The sequence below is a fragment of the Notothenia rossii genome (assembly GCF_949606895.1).
Source record: "Notothenia rossii genome assembly, chromosome: 8".
In the NCBI taxonomy this organism is placed as follows: Eukaryota; Metazoa; Chordata; class Actinopteri; order Perciformes; family Nototheniidae; genus Notothenia; species Notothenia rossii.
In genome coordinates, this window is record NC_136906.1 from 31,105,434 (window position 1) to 31,112,989 (window position 7,556).

A 7,556-nucleotide genomic window follows, 5' to 3' on the forward strand; every position below is an offset into this window, starting at 1 on the left:
AATTATAGGATGCGCTTAAAAAGTGGCTAACTTATAGGATTCAGTAAAAAACATTTAAAGGAACATATATATACGTGTATGTAGACGACACATTTATCTTTCTGTAAAATTCACTTAAATCCCATAAATTCTCCCTGAAGACAATAACATATCAAATGTGCTGAACTTTATTCATCTAAATCAGAGGATTCCTGTGCAGGCCTGGTGGAATGTAACTAAGTATATTTACTTAAGTAACTTGAGAATATTCAGTAATACAGTATTTTCACTTTTAGATTTTTGGTTGATACTACATTTTTTACTCCAAATGTCTTATTTTACAGCTTTAATTACTAGCTACTTTATTAGCTGTTAATGCAAAATTATAAATCAACTAACATATGACGAGGTATTATTACAGTTTTATATTTTCTTATTTTTATCTCATGTATATTGTTTTTTTCATTGTTGTGGGAGGCTGGGACTTAAGATGTTCATTGCCCAAACTAAGCTTTAGTTGTTGTGCAAGTGACAATTCATCTTGAACCTCAGAGCTGAAAGAGGAGAACATACAGCATATCTTTTTTATTTATATTTTTAAGAGTCACCTATGTTTGTCCCTCCTGTCTCTGTTTTTATTTTCAGATTTTAACTTTTCATTTCCTTTCAAAAGATGTCCGTCACAACCTGACTCCAGGCCAGACAGAAGAGAGGAGACAACAGAAAGGAAAGTCAAATCAAACAGCAAACCAAATGAAGGGTGTCTGACTGAAAACACATGGCTGACTTCTCCCCCCGTAGGACCGGTTTAACCTGTCGGTCCCCTCATCAACGCAGATACACATTTCTGTTTAAACCACTTCAGCCCCAAGTTCCTTAGAAAATAATCAACTGGTGAAGTTTTATGGAGATATTTATTATCTATGTCAGTGTGTATGAAATATCAATTTTACAATCCATATCTTTAAAAGCTGTTATCTCAAAATGTGTTATTTCTGATACTGTGAGGCAGAAATCTCCACAAAGTGTAATTACCAACTACTGTATATTTCAGCAGTGTTTACAGAGACCTTTGTTCAGATATCATTCAGAGTTTCTGATAGCCTTTTATTACTAAATACATAATATTATATTATTTTCTGATTTGTGGAGTGAGAAAAGCAAAATCCCCTCTGTAAAAACCTTTGACTACCTCTATGAAAACAATATGAAACAAGCATTTTAAACTGGAATACAATAATAATAATATCTTGAAGTCAATCAACATGAAAGTGGTAAACTTCTCTAACTAAAACATCTTTACTTTAGAATGCCTCTTACTCCGACGTTGATATAATTAGAGGTACATTTTAAGAAATTAGAACTGGAACTGAATATTAACAGGAGGATGTGCAAAACAGCCAAACTAATAAGGCTTTATTTAAACATTAAAGAATACTTTAAATTAAGGTCTTCTTTTGAATAAGAAAAAAACGTTGGGGTTATCCACAGATAAATAGTCTGACAAAGTACTTAACGTCCAATATATTGCAGAGTTTATTTTGGCACTTGACAATCACCTTCCCTGAATTTTACTCAGGTGTAACTAAAGTCTGATTTAAGGGTTGTTTATATTTCACATCATTAATCAGAATCTGCAAAGTAACTAAAATAAATGTAGTGGAGTACAAATACCAGGTTGACCTCTGAATTGTACACTGAAAAAAAGGGGAAAGTGGGGTTGTTCAATTTGCAAATATGCATTTAATATATGAAACATAATTTATTCATGTTTCTCGTCGAAACATGAATCAATCATGTAGAACTATTTTAATCTTGAGGGGTGTGCGTTCTACAAGTCTCAATCATGTTAAGAGAAAATAAAAAAGTTATGTTTTTCTCTGTAACTCCGCCCACTGAGCACATACGTCAGCAGCTTGCTCTGCAGCCGATTACTCAGCTTGTAATTATTATTTACAAATATTTTATTCACAAATTAATGTGGTCGGACTCAAACCCGTACTTTAATAGTTTCGTAATTGAACCTGAACAATATGACACTTTAATGGACAAGATGTAAAGCAGAAAAAAATTGCAAAGTATATTTATTTTTAAAAATGTGAAGCTTTTTCTTTTTTAAAGGTCCCATGTCATGCTTTTCCGGTTATTACCCGTCCCCTTGTGTGTTATGAAGGATTTTCTGCATGTAAACGGTTTTCAGAGTCAAAACAGAAAAACACCCAAGACTTGGTCCCAAGGTTCTGTCCCGAGAACATCTCTACAAGGTAAAAGTTATTTAAAGTTATTTCCTGTCATCAAATGTTCGTCATAGTTACAGGTTATCACAAGACGCATTGTTTGCAAAAAGCAGAGTTCACATTTGCCGTTACAACGAGCAACGTAAATACAGCTGTCAATTTGTAAACATTGTCATTCACTGGTGTTAGCTAGGATAAAGCCATGATAATCATAAGGTGAGTTTATATTGATTGACTTGTGTTTAGCGTGTTTTTATACTGTGAGTATTTGTAGAGCGTAACTCTGACAGTTGCTTGATTTACAATATTTAAAACTATGAACCTTGCCCAATGTTATGCACATTAAACCGAGCTCAGTGGGGAGGGGGGAGTCATAGCTGATGGATGAGCTTGCGGCATGTTTGCATGTCAGTAGCGCGTCTCTTTAGCAGCGCACGCAACTCAAAGTCTGAGAGGGTGAGGAAGATAAAAACTGAACAAGAATCGACAACTCAACCCTCTGATCACTCCTTTCCTGTAAAATACAGGTCCAGCCCACACATATGCTCCATGGTGCCACAGGCATTGCCCTTACAACTACAATAAGCATGTCAATTAATCTACAGCTCCGGCGATCCACTAGCACCGGAGTCTACACCTGCAGACAACTACTGTAGCGTCACCTTGGATACGAGTCTAAACAACTCACAGACACACAGGCCAGGGCGCTGACAGGGCGCCCTTTGAGCATCAGATCTGACGACGCTGATTGGCTGAAATTATGTTTCGGCGGCATAGTTTACAGATAGCAACAGTCAGCTTGTTGGCTGCTGCTGCTCTAGCTGAGGGCTCTTTCTTAACGCCTGGAAGAGAGAGGGTAATGATACACGCTGCGGCCAGGCAGGAAACATGTGATTTATCAGTAACTTTAGACATCGTAAAACTATTTTAAACGAGATTATATTGTAGATTATACATTTTACTGATACCAACTATATAATATTTACCTTGTTCATAAAAAAAAAAAAAAAAACATTTTCTTTTTTAAATATATATTTTTATTTATTTTGAATTTGTAATGACAATCAAACATGTGGGAAGATGGGGGGCGGCGCCCCTAGCGCCCCTATGGGCCGGCCGCCACTGGTATGTATGCATGTTTATTATAACATTGTTCTGTGTGTCAACATGAAAGACAGCCCACACACCTACAGTATCAATCATCAAACTGTGGGGTCTTATTTCATTACGTGTTGATGTACTACAGCAAAGGTATTCTCCGTCTGGACTTCCTGCAACAACACCACGCCGTTATCTTGATTCTGATTGGCCAGAAGACATTATCAAAGATGTTCTATTGAGAAGACGATCACTATGTGACAAAAGTTTTCAAAACCGTTTCTACTCTTCGGTATTTCCAGACAAGTGGCTACTGAAATCAATTTTACTAACTGCTGTCTGTGCAATTTACTCCGCGCGAGTTGGCAGACTTTATTTTGCTTACTTTAACATCATTTTTCATGGTGGGGCTAAGCCATTTCTTGGTATGGCTGTAGCCTATCCCAGCCATACCCTGGCGCTGCCACTGGTGGGATGTATGGGGCGAGCCATTCTGTGCATGTGTTAAATATGTTAAATATTTTAACGCAATTAATTCAAAAGGTTAATTACCGCCGTTAACGCGGTAATTTTGACAGCATTGATTTTAATAAATGTTAACTTGGCCCATTATGTCATGTGTCATACCCACTTAACGGAAAGAAACTCAGTTAACTGACAATATGAACCATTTTTACTGAAACGAAACACAACTCTAACGCCGAGCGTCTGAATTAGCACTAAGTGAAAGAGTGCTAACCCATTTAGCACATAACTCACGGTAGCAATATCTTATACTTCATGCAATCTGCACGAAGTAGATATCATAAGAAAGCTGAGATTCCACAGATTCCAATGGTATAGGTAGCATCACTGTGCGACCAAAACTCACGGTAGCGAAAGCCTGGAAAGACAACACACAACTTCACTTTACGGTGCCAAAACGGCAAATACGTCTTTCCTTTGCTGTTTTCTGATCAAAAGTTGTGTTCAATGGCATTAAAACGCATATAAACGCTGCTGAAGGTTAATCCAATTTTGTCACTTTGAAATGATTACTGATAGTCCATCATAACATTTATGTCAATAAACATATTTTTCATATAGAGTGTAACAGAGCTTCCGGTTTTGGGCAAACTGGGTGCGCATCACTCTCAATCCTCAATGCTAATGTTAAAATGGATTTAGGAACTTCCCCTCGATTCTATTGGCTCTAACGGTTAAAAATAGGTATCAATCACCAAAATCGACCAATGGGTTCCAGAGATATGACAAATATACCCTAATAGGCGCTTTCACAACGGAGTACTTTTCACAAGAACTAAGCCGATGGGGGGGAGATTTGGTTTCACATCAAAAAGATCTGGAACTAGTCCATAGCTTGCGCAAACCTTTTCACACCCAGATAGCCCCTGTTAGAGAGGTGGTACTTTCCTGGGGAGGAAATGGTTCGTGGGTGTGTCGGCCACTCTAAAAATGTCTGATTGGCTGGGCGAATTGCAAACCACGCCCCGTAAAACTCCGAAAAGTTTTGTGAAACCGTCATTTTATTTGCTTGTATTAGCATTAGCATTAGCCCAGCGCACCAACGGAGAGAGACTAACTTATGGCAACATAAAAGAAAACATGGGATCGGTGGAGTGATGAGGAGGTGTCGGCGCTTCTGGCGATTTACTCGGAAGACGCGACCCAGCAACTTCTACTGAAGCCAGTCCCCAACTCCGGGGGACTCCGGGACTTCGGGTGGCAGCATACGCCGTGAAGTTGTTTGCGGCATGCCAGTAAACCCAAAGCAGAAGAAGTGACGTCAGCAGCTCCATTTGCGTAATCCTCCCTCAGGGACTTATTCCGTTGAGAACGCTATCTACTAGACAGTTCCAGGGACGAAAGAGTTCGGGGGGACTAAGTACCGTTGACTAAGTACCGCAAAGTACTTGGTGTGAAAGCGGCTATTGACCCCAGAGGTGTTTTTTTTCTTCTTCTAAACCTCTCTAAAAAGGTCAGATTTCACTTGTTTTGCATCAATCTTGATACAGGGTACATATGTTATAGTTTAGCATCCTAAAGGTTTTTGTCTACTATCCCATCATTCAAGGGTGGTTTTCACTATAAGTAATGGGTTTATTTTGGATGGAAACTATAATTTACATTTTTTTACTATGTTCAATCTGAATTTACTTTTAAATAAAAACATCTATATTGATTCTGACTTGGGCATGTCCTTTTCGAGCCTGAGACCTGAAAATCAGGCTTGGGGTTTGACAGGTTAAGTTGAGATGAAGTGAATACAGCTGACGGCCGTTTTGTCCTCATACGTTTCATTACGTTACATTACATATAATTTAGTTTTCATCCAAAGCCACTTACAATAAATGCAAAAACCATAAAGAATCAAACTCCGACCAACAAGGAAAGTGCAGATATATTCACTTCAAGCACGGTCATACCAAAGTAAGTGTTGTTGAATCAGTTACAAGGCCTAAATTAACTCAACAAGTGGTTTGTGTGTTTTTTCAGCAATAACCTAATTGCCAAGGTACAGTCGATATAGATGCCTTTTCACTTTGCGACGGAATATATGTGTTTCTGCTGTCCTTATGTCAATGAGGAGCTCAATCCACCATTTAGCAGCCAGGAAAGACAGGTGTGCTTTTGAGGGGTAACTGGGTCCCACTCGCAGTGAAGGAGTAGCAAGCCGATTGGCTGACGCCTGGATCAGAGGTCGCGTTAACCGAATATTTACCGTCTATGACCGATTTTTTTTAACAATGACGGAAAAATCTGAAAGCAGTCTGTCATTTTGACAGATTATAACAAACTCAGAACAGCGCCAAAGCTTCCCCACAGCGAGGCTCCGGTGTTATGCATGCCCGCCAAAAAGGAGATGATATAGTTTCCAAACCTAACTTTGCTGTACAAATCATTGAAATGTCTGCAAGTGCTTTACGCTGTAGCGCGCTCCCGCGAGGTGCAGTGGGCATGCATAACACCGGCGCTAACAGTTCACGAACGTGAGACACAGTTGGGCAGGGGAGGCAGAAACACAAGGGCAACATGTGAACACAATGAGACAATCAGACACTGGAGGGCAAACACAGGAAGGAAGACCAGACACAGGGAGAACAGAATTTCAAAATAAAACCGGAAACTAAACACACAAAACTAAAATCATGGCAGGTAGGCCATTACCAGTGTCTTGAAGCGGATTCTTGCATCCACTGGCAGCCAGTGAAGGGAGTGAAGGAGTGGTGTAGTGTGGGAGAACTTGGGGAGCTTGAAGACCAGTCTGGCTGCAGCATTCTGAATTAGCTGCAGGATCGGGATGTTGCAGCAATGTTAGCAGTGAAGTTCAGCTGGTCGTCCAGGGTAACGCCCAGGTTCCTTGCAGTCGGAGTCGGGGAAACAACAGAGGTGCCAATGTTGATGGACAAGTCATGGATGGGAGAGTCCTTACCTGGGATGAAGAGCAGTCCGGTCTTGTTTAGGTTTAGCTTGTTCAGGTGGTGAGCAGACAAGTAGAGGTGCATGCGACCACCTGGGTTTCAGACTGAAGTTGACAGTTGTGTGTCGTCACAGCTATGATAGGAGAAGCCATGAGAGCGAATGAGAGCGCCAAGAGAGTTTTTGTACAGAGAAAAAAGGAGGGGACCCCGGACAGACCCCTGTGGGACCCCAGTGAGGAGATGACGAGAATCTGACACACACCCTCTCCAAGTTATATTGTACCTGCAATCTTTGAGGTAGGATGCGGGCAGGGAGAGGGCAGCGACTAAGACTCCCAGTTCTTGGAGAGTTTGTAAAAGGATCTGATGGTTCACTGTGTTAAATGCAGTAGAGAGGTCCAGCAGGATGACGACGGAGGAGAGGGAGGCAGCTTTGGCAGTGTTTGTTACGATATCTGAGAGGACCCAAACGCAGGACACGGCAGAGTGTTCAAAAAGGGTTTATTAGTGAACAAAAGGTGCGGGAAGGATAATCCGGCAGGAGTGGCGAGGAAGTGGAGGCTGGTGACGACAACACGGCGGTCAGAGAATGATCCTGGAGCACAGGAAGAAAACACGTTAGCGTCAGAACATCCAGAAATAAGGTAGCTGATAATGCTGAGTAGCCTGGAGGTTTACCACTGTGGTTTAACAACGATCTGGCGCCGACAGGTTGTGGAGCCTCTGCTGATATGCCGTTGTAGATGGCTGATGAGAATCAGGTGTGAGGGTGAACAGCTGATTGCAGCAGGTGAGCCGGGAGCCAGAGTGACAGCCACCA